The 14,304-nt window shown below is 37.4% G+C and overlaps 1 protein-coding gene across 6 annotated transcripts in view; it reads left to right on the forward strand.

Moving 5' to 3' along the window:
- Positions 1-14,304, forward strand: part of HTR2C (5-hydroxytryptamine receptor 2C) — a 1,278,729-nt gene that overhangs the window by 667,962 nt on the left and 596,463 nt on the right. For all 6 annotated transcript variants that reach the window (XM_073599118.1, XM_073599115.1, XM_073599119.1 and 3 more), the window contains one exon: positions 6,036-6,147. The gene's annotated coding sequence lies outside the window, so the exon portion shown is untranslated. The remainder of the gene's footprint in view (positions 1-6,035; positions 6,148-14,304) is intronic.

A 14,304-nucleotide genomic window follows, 5' to 3' on the forward strand; every position in this document is an offset into this window, starting at 1 on the left:
GATTCCTCATCTCTCTGTATTGATCGATAAAAGCCGTCAGAAATTCAGGCTCCTTAAATTTAGCATTCATAATTTCTGTAAACGATAAAGACACAAGACAAAAAACACTTATGTTTTTGCTAAACCCTCATCATCTTATCCCAACATAGGCCTCATCAATCTGTCAAGCCATATAGGCTGCTTGCTAAAAAGTTTTTACAAAATTTGAAAATGTAAAATTACCTTCGTTTTCTAGCGTCCCGGTCCACTATCAACTACGCACAGAACGTACATACGACACAATACATAAGAACGTTTTATACACTGCGCATGCGTCAAACTCCGCCTGCTTTGCCCGCCCCTGACGTTCTTTTTCTTTACGCATATTTTCAGCCCCTTGTCTTTACGCACAGAACGTACATATGACACATGCGTAATACCTCACTTTATACACTGCGCATGTGTGAAACTCCGCCTGCATCGCCCGCCCCTGACGTTCTATTTTAACGAATAATCTCCGCCCCTTGTCTTTACACACAGAACGTACGTACGACACATGCGTAATAACTCTCTTTATACACTGCGCATGTGTGAAACTCCACCTGCGTCGCCTGCCCCTGGCGTTCTAGTTTAATGAAGATTCTCCACCCATTCTTTGTACGGTGCGTAGTGGGATGAACAATGGTGGAGACACATCAGGTGTGTACTACCTCAGGTAACGACAAAAGTCCGGAGGCCGGAAAGTCCAGATCTGGGAAGCAGAGATTTAAGGCCTCCAATATGTCCTTTAAAGAGATGGTGGAAATGGTGGCAATTCTGAGAAAAAATGACTATGATGGCAAGTATGGACCGTACACCCGTCCTAATTTTAGAAAAGCAAAAATAATGACAAAGGTAGTGAAGACATTACATCTTTCTTTTGGGGTACAGCGCTCAAAAGATCAGATTAGGAAAAGATGGTCCGACGTCAAACTCCGGGAGCCGGATCAGTACAGACGGATCCGTAAAGTGCTTAAAAAAAGTAAGTACTTGTCGTGTGTTCATATTCTGTTTATTACCTTGTATACTGCTCCATGTGCTTTTCTTTAATGTACGAGTTTATATTGTTTGAAACGATCTTAATAAACCTCGTTACATATATACAGACCTATATCTTTTATTAATGTATCTATCTATATTTTATATCTCTCTCTCTATATATAGATATAGATATATATATACATGATTGAGATGTATATATGTATATATATATATGTGTATATATATATATATATATATATATATATATATATATATATATATATATATATATATATATATATATATCATGTATATCTATCTATATCTATATATCGATATCTATATCTACATATCTATATATATAGATATATATATATATCTATATATATAGAGAGAGAGAGATATAGAGATATAGATATCGACATATATCTCTATCTATAGATATATATCTATATATATATATATAGATATATATCTATAGATATATAGATATATATCTATAGATATATATCTATATATATATATATATATATATATATATAGATATATATATATATATATATATATATATATATATCTATATATATATATATATATATATATATATATATATATCTATATATATATATATATATATATATATATATATATTTATCTAGATATGTCTTTAAAAATTTGAAAAATTTATTACACTAGGAACTCTACAAAAAAACAGACAATTTGTACACCACTTCACTACAATGTTTTAAGATTACTATGTACTAAAATATCCGTGTGGTAAGTATATTTTTGGATTCATTCACATAGGGGAGAAAAGACAAGATGAACCCAGTCACCCCCAACTGCAACAACACCATAATTGGGAAATCAGCCCAAGCCCCACTGAGGATGTGGAGGAAGGAGAGGTGGGCGACATGGGCACCCCACCAGGTGAGTGTCTGACACACCAGCTTATGGTAATTTATGTACGGCTGCATATTTTGTAAATAAAATGTTATACTCTATTTTAGGTGATCTGGTTGTGCTTGAATCAAGCAACAGCGCCACCCCCGAGGATGTTTCGGAAGTATGCGACATGAGCACCCCACCAGGTCAGTGTCTGAGACACCAGCTTATAGTAAGGTAATCTATGTATGGCTGCATATTTCTAAACACATCTTTTTTTCATTCAATTTTAGGTCTGGGTGAACATTTTACCACAGACAGTGCCCAACGACTAATTGGTCAGATAATGGCCTGGAATGGGGAGATTGATTTAATGCGGAATCGGCTGGATCATATGCAGCAGGAAATGAAGAACATGATCGATGTTAGAGGCCTGTTTAAAAAATAAATAAATAAATAAACAAGAGGCCTGTTTGTTAAAACAAAACTAAACTAAAATTTTGTAAAAAAAAAAATGACCTAATTCTATTGTTAATAATTTATAAATATAGATATATTTTGGACTATCAAAAATTTTCAATAAAGCATAAGTGAATGTACACAGAATAATAAAAAATCTGTGTAGTAAGTAACAAAATGTGTGGTTTCTTATTTCAATGCTCAGTATCAGTTTGTTTAAAATTAAAATAGTTGCTTACAGTGACAATGGTGCTTATTTAATAAATGAAAATACACTTGGCACTACAAGTGCTCTACGATAACCTAGGAGAAACCCAAAAAGAAAGGCAAGCAATAAATATAATTCAAGATTTGATCCAGATTTTTTATTTTGACAAATTAAATATTCTGGGGCATTGCAATGGCCCCCTACCCATAAAATAATCTAGTGACAATCTGACGGGCCTGGATACTGTCCGTACTGGCTTTGGGGGGCCAAGCCAGTACGGACAGTATCCAGGCCCGTCAGATTGTCACTAATATTAAGTCCGGCCTCAGGCCCAACTGACAAAATATAATTTGGGGAATGTTTGTTCAAAAAGTTGTGCAGGATGTAGCACGCTAAAATTATGTAATTAAGTTTGTATTCCGCAAGGTTTATCGATGTCTGAAACAGGCGGAACCGGCTGGCCAGAATCCCAAAAGCATTCTCAACAACTCTTCTCGCTCTGGCCAGCCAGAAATTAAAAACCCTCCTCTCCGGGGTGAGGGTCCTTTGGGGGAATGGCCTCATGAGGTGCTTGCTCAGAGCGAAGGCTTCATCTGCTATGAAGACAAAGGAGAGTCCTTCCACGTTATCTGCATCAGGGGGCAATCCCAGGCCACCACTCTGGAGACACTGGTAGAACTCCATCTGGGCAAATACTCCTCCATCCGACATCCAGCCATTCTTCCCCACATCCACATACAGAAAGTCATATTGTGCTGACACCATCGCCATTAAGACAATACTATGGAACCCCTTATAATTAAAATAGTATGACCCCGAATGGGGTGGTGGCACGATATGGACATGTTTCCCATCTATAGCCCCTCCACAGTTGGGAAAGTCCCAACAAGTGGCAAAATGGGATGCCACAGTCTGCCATTCCTGTGGCATTGAAGGAAACTGGGGAATCAAACAAGAAACCAAAAATCAGTAATTTTGAAAAGAACATTGCAAGAACATTACACTTATTAAAACAATATTGCCCAGCATCAGTATAACATTAAAAAATTGAAATCTTCTTGAATAAATAATATGGAAAGGCACACTTATCAGATTGCTCACACCCTCTGATGGTACATTGTTACATTTTAGGGGGTGGTGAAATTATAAAATAAGTTTAAGGACACGCAGGGTTTGATTGACTAAAGGCTACAAGACTGTGCAGTTTGAAAAGTGCAGTTGTTGCACTCTGCAAGTGCAGTTGCTCCACAGCTTAGTAAACGAGGTAAGGTAAAAAGGCTTCATGTTGCAAGGAGTACCCAATCACATGCAAGGGCAATTAATCCCAAAACTTTGTGGCTTGCACATGATTAGATGATGGAAATCAGCAGAGCTTCTGCTCATTTACTAAAGCCCTGGAGCAAATGCACTTGCAGAGTGCAAATGCATTTTGCAAAGTGCAACATATATTTGCTTTTTTAAAATCAACACCTCAGAACATTAGAGCAAATTATTAGGGGGGGGGGGGTGGAAATTGAGTTAATGACACACACACTATTAGGATGGAGTTTAGGGGGGGAGGGTTTTGGAAATTGAGTTAATCACACACACACTATTTGGATAGATTTTAGGGGAATACAACTACAATGCAGCTGACAAAATACATTCAAAATGAGTAGACTAGGTGGATATGTGCCCATGCTGGTGAGGTTAGTGAAGGCAAATATACATGCAGGACAAAAAAAAACTGAAAAATTTACAGCATGCATGAGGACAAAAAGGGGACATTCACACTATATTGCACTGATGGTAAGTAGTGTTTGAGTTAATAAATACATTACATTATCAAACATTAAATAAAATAACATGTGATGCTAAATAAAGGATAAAATTCTTACCTTAATATACTCCTTCTGCAGGACCTGAATGATGGCAGAACAGGTCTCTGGGATAATGATCCCCAGAGCCTGGGGGGAGATGCCTGTCGAGAACTTCAAGTCCTGCAGGCTTCTCCCTGTCGCCAAGTACCGCAACGTGGCGACTAGCCTCTGCTCCGGAGTGATGGCTTGCCGCATGCAGGTATCCTGCCTGCTGATATAAGGGGTGAGCAAAGCCACCAAACGGTCAAAAACGGGGTCCGTCATCCGGAGAAAGTTCCTGAAATCCTCAGGATTATTCTCATGAATCTCACAGAGCACTGGCATGTGACAGAATTGGTCACGCTGGAGCAGCCAATTCTTCGTCCATAAACTCCTCCTTGCCCTGTTCATGGACTGGTCTTGGGCTGAAGAATGAACTACAGCACCAAGCACATACAATGCATGAGCTCGACGACGAGTATGTACAGGTAACATGGCTTCAAAATGGTCGGCTGGTCAGAACGCACTTAACAAAATGCACTGAAGAACAGCAAGGCCTGTGAAGAGCGACCTGAAAATCAGCAACGAGCGGACAATAAAACAAAGATTGCTCAATGCCAACTGACCAAATGCACGGAAAAGCAGATACAAACCTCACAAGCACAGACTGAACAACAGTTAAAACGAACTGAAAAATACGAGTCTCACAAGTGCGAATCGTCTCTCACCAAACTTCTACTAACACGAGATAAACACGAGATTAACTTCCGTTTATAGTCTCGTCGGACTTGGTGTACGTCACCGCATACTAGGCTGTTGGACTTTTGTGTGATCGTATGTAGGCAAGTCCGTTCATTAGAAAGTCAGCCGCAAGTCCGCCAAAAGTCTGTCGAAAGTCTGTTTTTGTAGCCGAAAAGTCCGACCGTGTGTACGCCCCATAAGTTTGTTAATAAAAACGTATATGTACACCCAAAACTTTCTGCTTTGCTTTGCGGCCAACATGGTAGAAAACTCTGCTGCTAATTAGGAAAATAAATAATTGACATTCAATTAATTGTTGTCTATAAGCTACAGACTTAAGCCTCGTACACACGATGCGATTGTTGGCAGGGGATTGTCTGTTGACAGACTGTTGTCCTAAAATCTGATCATTAGTATGCTACTTTTGACAATTGTTGTCCAACCTTCGGCCAACGAAGGCTAGTACATTTTCAGGCTAGTACATTTTCGGCGGACAGTGGTCTGTTGTCAGATTTTCGCATGGTCAGTACACAAATCTGTCACACAAAAGTTGAAAATACAAACATGCATGCTCGGAATCATTGCTCACCAAACACAAAATTAGCAGAAGGGGCCCAAAGGGTGGCACTGAAGAGCTAAAATTTCTTGTAGTACATCACTACATTCGTGTTTATCGCACGACAATTGTGTACCGTTAGTATGCAAGACAAGATCCTGGCACATGCCCTTTTGATAAAATCAGACACTAGGTTGGCCAACAATCGTACCGTGTCTACGAGGCTTTAGTCATTCAGTATATTTGTATGGCTCTGCACAGTTTTCAGCTTTTATTATGTAGGAGAAGAAAAACAGAAGCCAGTACATTGTAATAAAAAATAACTTTACTTTATGTGATTGCTTTAAAGGAGGCTAAAGAGATTGCTGAAAATTATAATGGAATATAGGGAAGCTATCCATCAAAGGACACTAAGCAACAAGGACAAAATAAAAGATAAATAAAAGTAGACAATCATTAAGGTAAGTTTTTATCATTTTGATGGTAACATACTGTATAACCAAGTCCACAAGTAAGAATGACTTTAGGTAAAATCCTTTTTTATTTGTACTGGTTTTCAGTCAATTTAGATGTACTTTATAATGTAATTAGATGTAATTTATGAATTACATGTACTAGAGAATTTAAGCTCTTCTCTAGCTGGGAACTCCCTAATAATACTGTCCATTCCCTCTTAACTAATCACAGTAGAAAGTAAAAAAGAAATAGCAAAAGTCACTATACTCACCTACAGTAAATCTGTGGTTATGAGACATGCCAGGTACCAAGTTTTCTAGTTTCTAGATTGCTGAGTGGGAGGCTCCTATATGGCTGCCTGGGTGGCATGGACCTCTTTTTGGCTGTCCAGCAGCAAAAATCTTTTATGCTTTAGAAGACTGCAGTGGTTTTATGTGTCACAACAAGGGGAGTTCTTTGTAAGGGGCATAGACTGCAGTGCTGCTGCATTAGCTACCAGTATTTTGAACAAATTTCCTAACCCCTTAGTGACTTTAATGCTTGAACACAATTTTGCCACTTTGACCTGCATTAGTAAAACACTAACTATCATGGCAACTACTTTGTGTATCCTGGTGGATTATACCGCATTTTTTAACAGATAAATTTGGCTTTCTTTTAGTTGTAAATGGTAATGGATATTTCATGATTGAATGTAGCGGTATATTTCTTGTTACTACCATAACTTACCACCAAAGAACAACCCCAAATACATGCTCATGCTCCTGACAATTGCAGCGATACCACATATGTGTATGTTAACTGTTGTTTGCACCTGTAGTAGGGCCTGAGAAACAATAGTGCTTTTTTATCCTATCTAAAACATACTGACACTAACTGACACTGATACTAATTTAAAAAATGCTTTAAAAAATCCTACCAAAAATAAACTGACCCTGACCTTTGATCCAGATCATTAATCTGACCTTGACCTTTGACCCTTACATTGGCCCTAATACTAACCATGGCACTGACCTATATCAAACCTTTCTTTTTAATTATTATTATTTTACACACTTTTGTTTGTTTACATCTTTCTCTCCTGCAAGGAGAGAAAGATGCAAAGAGGGAGATTTACTAAAACTGGAAAGTGCAAAATCTGGCACAGCTTTGCATAGAAACCATCTTCAGCTTCCAGATTTTATTGTCAAAGCTTACTTGAACAAGCTGAAGTTAGAAGCTGATTGGCTACCATGCACAGCTGTACCACATTCTGAGTGCTCCAGTTTAAGTAAATCTCCCCCAATGCATCTTTCTCTCCACTGTGGTGGAAATTGATTAGAAAACCTTTCAAATTAGAAAACTATTCAAAAACTATTTGAAATTGATTTGAAAACTTTTTGAATCAATTCAAAAACAAATAAACGAAACAAATTCCGAAAACAAGTTAAATTAATTAAACTAATTTAACTAAACAAATTTATGTAAATAATGAATCAAAATGAAATAAAATTAATTTTTTCATTCTGCACATGTCTAATTCTAACACTCTAGTTGGGGGGTTGCAGGATGCAGGGGATTACTTCACACTTTTGAAATATCAACTCTGTAGTGACATTACGTAAAGTGAAATGTAGGTATTACTCAGAATGCCAGTACCAATTGCCACTTCTAATAGATCTCTATGGAATACATTGTGAACACAGTCCAAATCAAAACATCCAAATCACATTGCAGATAACTGGATTGCATGCTTGATGCTTGGAGGCATTATGTGTTTTCCAATGTCAGTCAAATATTACTATACGATACTGTAGAGGAAAAACAGAAAACACATTGGAGAAACACAGTATGTTTTTTTTTTTTTCTGTAACATACATACTGTAGGTGTGTACATAGTCTTATAGATTTCTCTATTTGGTTTTACATATTTTATGTAAATCGATATGGCTTGCAAGGATGGGCACCAATGCATTTGTTCATTTTTCATACCTGCTCTTCAGATCACTTAGAGAGTTTAGGTGACTTCCAGTGAACACTGGTGGAACTAAATAAAACACAAGATATCTACTGCACCTTATATTGCTTCCCTTTATATGGATGCTTAGGTTGATATTTAGTCATTGCTATGAAAGTTATTTTGCTGCTAAACTAGACTCTAGGCAAAAGCTAAATCTAAAATTAAGAAAAGTATACTGCTTTACCTGCCAAAGAATTTTTAATTCTGGTTAACCAGTGTTGTAATCCACATATCCTTGCCAGACAGCATTGTCAGGTCTTGGAACTTTCTGCATACTACATTGCAGTTAAGCAATACAGTCTGGTAAAAGACCTGTCCTAGCCATATATTGGACAATTAAAGTGATATTAAAGGCAAAAATAAAAGAAAAATAACAAAAATTTCATACTTACCTGCTCTGTGCAATGGTTTTGCACAAAGCAGCTCCGCTCCTCCCCTTATTGGGTCCCCTGCCACCACTTCATCCTTTTGAGTGTCCCCAGAGCAAGCAACTTGCATTGGGGCACCCAAGCATGTGCAATCCTGAGCCGCCGCTCTGCAAGTCCATTCAGACACAAAGCAATGGCTCAGCCCTGCCCCCTCTGTCTCTTCATTGGCTCACTGGCTGTGATTGACAGCTCCCACTGCTGTCTCAGCCAATAGGGAGGGAGAGCCGATGCCCTTGTGCACATCACTGGATTGACTAGAGCTCAGGTAAGTATTAGGGGTGGCTGGGGGACTGCTGCACACAGAAGGTTTTTTACCTTTATGCATAGAACGCATGAAGGTCAAAAAACCTTCAGCCCTTAGAACCACTTTAAAACAGCAGCAGCAGCAGAATAATGATAATAATAATTTCTGCACACTTGCTTCCTATAAGCAGGTTTTCTTCAAAACAACAAAACTCTGACTGGCCTAGAATATTTCTGTATCCTTGTCTGATTGCTGCTTTGTAGAGGGTTACAGGAGACTGATTTCAAGAGCGAGTTACATAAATACTTATACTAGTGCTACATAAACATACATTTAAAGCTGTACTCCAAACGTAAAGGGTCAAATACAAAGCTATAAATACATATAAGAGAGATGTTGTACCTGCCAAATATATGTAATTTTGTTCATCTAATCCAGGAATTTATAGAGCATTGGCAGACAGCACAATCAGGAAGGGGGACTTATTTTCTCTAAGGCATTTGAGCAATACAGCCCAGCCAATGTGATAAATAATAATGTCTGAAAAATCCCAAACTGAGTGAGGAGAATGGGGAAGTCACACTGAAGACTGCAATAAAACTAGTCAGATCTAAATCTTATGACTGATAAATACCGGCATCTAAATCTTATGTCTGATAAATACAGGCATCTAAATCGTATGCCTGTATAAAAAAATAATAATCAGTTAGACACCAACTATACCAATATTATGAGGAGCAGATGATTAATAAAATATCCATCAAATCATAGTTTCATTCTGTTTAATAATATGTTGGTTGTTGGATATGGTTAGAAAAGTTGACATTAGGGAAGTGTCCACTGGAAAATCATCAAACACTTCACCCCACCCCTTTGAACCATTTTATTGGTTGAATTATTTCTATAAACTATGACTCCTTCAGTGATAAAAAAAGATGGCTGTTTTTACAGCTCAGTATCTCTCATCCCAATTGAAACTACAAAGGAATGCTGAGATTCATTTATGAGAGAGTAAGTGGCAGTGCTCCATTAGATTGAATTTTCTCATAAGGGGGCAGGAGGCGGAGCCTAGCGGAGCAGACATGCATTGTTAGAGCTCCACACTGCTGAGGAGAGAAGAGAAGGACAAAGCGGAGCCTGCAGGCTCAAAAGGTATCCATTTGAAAATTTTTGCCCCAGGGAACAAACTGTGAAAGTTTGGGCAGGAAATATGGTACATGGAGGAAACCGTGGCAGAAGTAAAAATCACCTCACAAAGAGCTCACAGGCACTCACTGCAGCTGAAGAAGCTCCAGTCACCTCACAATACACAGCATCAGGGCACTCTCACAGACAGAAAATGTCACAGCAAGACTCTCCATTTGAGTCAGATACAGAACAAATCCTCTCACAAACTTCTCCACAAGACTCCTCAGCATCCCCAGTAATATTATTACAATTTGAAAAGATGCTTCATAAGGCTTTAAAACAAACCTCAGACCAAATAACAAAAAGCCTAACCAAAGAAATAAGAGAGCTGGGAAACCGCACCGCAGCCTTAGAAATAAAAATGGATGAAATTGAAATTACAACCCAAGAAAATATAACAGAATTGGAACAATTAAAAAAAGAGAATTTAATACTTCAAACTAAGCTCGAAGATTACGAAAATAGAGCCAGACATTCAAACTTGCGCATAAGGGGAATACCTGAAACTGTGACAGACCTGCAATCTACTATTACTGCTCTATTACAAGAACTAAAGCCAGATATCCCTATTGAACGTTTAGAACTGGACAGAGTACACAGAGCCCTCACAGCCAAAAAGAAAGATGGACCCCCACGTGATATAATCACAAAATGTCATTATTACAGAACGAAAGAACAAATACTAATTGCCGCAAGAGAAAAAAAGGAACTTAATTTTCAAGGACACAATTATCAAATTTTTGCTGACCTATCCCAACTTACTATTACTAAAAGACGATCCATGAAACCCCAACTAATGGAACTGCAACGCCACAACATTATGTATCAATGGGGCTTCCCCTTTTCAGTCAGATTTAACTACCAAGGTACAATTTACAGAAGCAGATCAGCAGATGAACTACAACAAACCCTTTTAAAATTAAATCTGACAGAACCCACAAGCAGCAACACTCCCACACGCAGAAGAATGGCATCATCTTCACCTTCAGGCAGCACCCAGAAAATTTCAGAACAAAATGGGAATCATCATTCTCACAAAAGAGGCCGTTATGCCACATCATCCATGGACCAAGAAGATTCAATGGACTGACATCCTAATTCCTGATATCTCTTCATTTATTATACTAAGAGATGGTTCTCTATAAAAAACCTATATTTATAACTGAATGTAACTGCATTCTGATAGTCACACACTGTATGGGATCATGTTACATTCCAGTTATATTTCTTATTACTTCTGATTCATATAGCCTTAGAATATATAAGTGAAATAAGGAAATTCTTGTTCAGTTATATATTATCAAGTAATAACAATAGATTTATTACTTTTTAGGACAAATATGTTCAATAACCCAGAAGTAATGGAAGCTTTTTCTTTCTTTTCTTAAAACAAATATATTATTACCTAACTAGTTCCTAGAATTATGTTTTTGTTTATTCTAATCTGAAGCAATACAACCTCAATTTTATGAGTTAACATATCTAAACAGTTACATATGAATAAAATATGTAATTGTTTAAAATCCCAAAATAATTCAAACTATCTTCATCAATACCAAAGTTATTAACAGTACCTTTCTAATTGAATTATTTAGCCTAGGGCAAGACTAACCATATACAACCACCCTGGAATAAATAATTTCAACAAAAACTATATTCTGCACTCCAATTAATGAAACATCATTTTGATGTCTTTTGACATAGCACTTCTCTCCTGTGTAAGCGGAAGATCCGTGTATCCCCATTAGCCCTCCTCATTCTCCCAACCATATTATGTGGGAGTGTGACGAAGGCACTTATTCCCCTGAGAGAGATATTTATTCTCTTTCACGGGTAAATTGTGATTACTTGCAAAAAATAATTTATACAATGTATCATCTAATCTCATATGTTTTTTGTTTACTCTTTACTCCAGAATCCACTGGTTTCTTTTCTATCTATTTATCTCTTCAGTCCACACAGGTTGATCTGCGCAGTCAGCTCTGCATAACAAAAAGTAAGTCAAAACTATTTGATCTATTGCCATGGCACCACTGAATATACTTTCCCTGAATGTTCAGGGAATAAATGTCCCTCAAAAAAGGACCAAAGCCTTCCGTACTTTCCATAACAAGAAGGCTCACATAGTATGCCTCCAAGAAACACACTTCACCAAAGATTCTACTCCAAAATATATTTCTCCTTTTTATCAACAAATTTACACGGCTTCTGCCTGTACCAAGCAAAGGGGAACTCTAATTGCATTTCACCGATCCACACCATTCACCTTATCATCAGAAATTAAAGACCCAGAAGGTAGATACCTGATACTCATGGGTTATATAATGGATACAGCAATCACGGTGATTTCCTACTATGCTCCTAACAAACAACCTACACCATTCCTCTCACATATATTACAAGTGATTAATACACACAAAATAGGAACAGTGATAATGTGTGGGGATTCGAACCAGGTCCTCCTCCCATTTCTAGATATATCACCTTTTACACCATCCAAAATAACCTCTAGATTACCTTTTTCTCAACTTCTTTCCAAATACAATCTGGTAGATTCGTGGAGAGAAAGTAACCCAATGAAAAAGAAATTCACTTATTTCTCGCACCCTCATCAAACCTTCACCAGAATAGATCATATTTTTCTAACAATAGGAATGATACCAGAAATTATTGAATCAGATATAATTCCGATTCCGTGGTCTGACCATAATGCAGTATACACTACTATAGCCTCAGCCATACCAAAAGCGCATGACCCAACGTGGTACTTACCGGACATAATGCTCAAACACCCACTACATCAGATGGCCACTGAACAAGCTTTAAAGGAATACATATCAATTAATAATACAACAGACATCTCCCCAATAACACTGTGGGAAGCTCATAAGCCTGTTTTGCATGGTACAATACAAAGACAAATGGCACTATTTAAACGGGAACGCAAAAATCTAGCAAAAAAACTAGAACTCAATTTTAATGCAGCCTACATATCAAGATAATCCATCTCAGAGTACAAAATCTCATCTGGAAAAATCTAGATTGGAATACAATCTATTTCTCACTGAGTCAGTTGATAAATCCCTCAAACACTCCAAACACAATTTCTACATGAATACAAACAAACCAGGTACATATTTGGCTCGGGCATTAAATTCAACTAACAAATCTTTCAAACCAATATGTTTGAAATTATCAAAAAATGTTTACACTTGTAATCCAGTTAAAATAGTCCATAAATTTCACTCACATCTCACAACTTTATGCAAGACAAACAATGAATTTAATCCTACAGAGGCTGAATCCTTCTTCTCAAAAATAACCTTACCTGAGTTATCTCAGAATCAAAAAAGCAGTTTGGATGAGCCTATAACTATAGATGAAGTTGCTAACGCCATAAAAGACCTAAAACTTAACAAAACACCAGGCCCAGACGGCTACTCGGCTTTATACTATAAAACATTCTCAGAAATACTCTCTCCCATTCTCACTGAAACTTTTAACAAACTTCTAGAAGGACATTCTTTTCGGCAAGAAACACTAATGGCAATTGTTTGTATGATCCCAAAACCCCTTTCTGATGATACTTCCTGTGTGAATTATCGGCCTATCTCTCTGTTAAACCTCGATATTAAATTATTAGCAAAAATAATAGCAAAACGCCTCAATAGCATTATAGGAAAATTAATACATAGAGATCAAGTAGGCTTCATGCCAAATAGACAGGCAGGCGATAATATACGCAGGGCAGTGTTATTGGCACATATTGCTAAAAAACGGAAAATCCCTTTATGTTTTCTATCTCTCGATATTAAGAGGGCATTTGACTCAGTATCCTGGCAATATATGCAATATTCATTACAAAAATGGGGTTTTGGACCCCACTTTTTAACATGGATCAAAGCATTATATAATAATCCCAAAGCCTATATAAAATATGCTGGATACAAATCTGAAGCCTTTAATATCGAAAGAGGTACCCGACAGGGTTGCCCATTATCTCCCTTATTATTTGCCCTTATACTCGAACCCATGGCCCAATACATCAGAACAAACCAAACTATAACTGGCATTGAAGTAGGAGGTATTACACACAAATTATGTATATTTGCAGACGATATATTACTTTTTCTATCATCACCACAGGTCTCTGGTCCTAACTTAATACCAGCTCTTGATGGATTTGCAGCCCTATCCGGCCTTATGATTAATCCTAAGAAATGCCTAGTGCTTAATATTTCACTCACAAACATGGAATTGATCCCGGCTAGGGCTGCACTCCCATTCACATGGGCAGAAAAAT

The sequence above is a fragment of the Aquarana catesbeiana genome, linkage group LG09 (genome assembly GCF_042186555.1).
Source record: "Aquarana catesbeiana isolate 2022-GZ linkage group LG09, ASM4218655v1, whole genome shotgun sequence".
Lineage (NCBI taxonomy): Eukaryota > Metazoa > Chordata > Amphibia > Anura > Ranidae > Aquarana > Aquarana catesbeiana.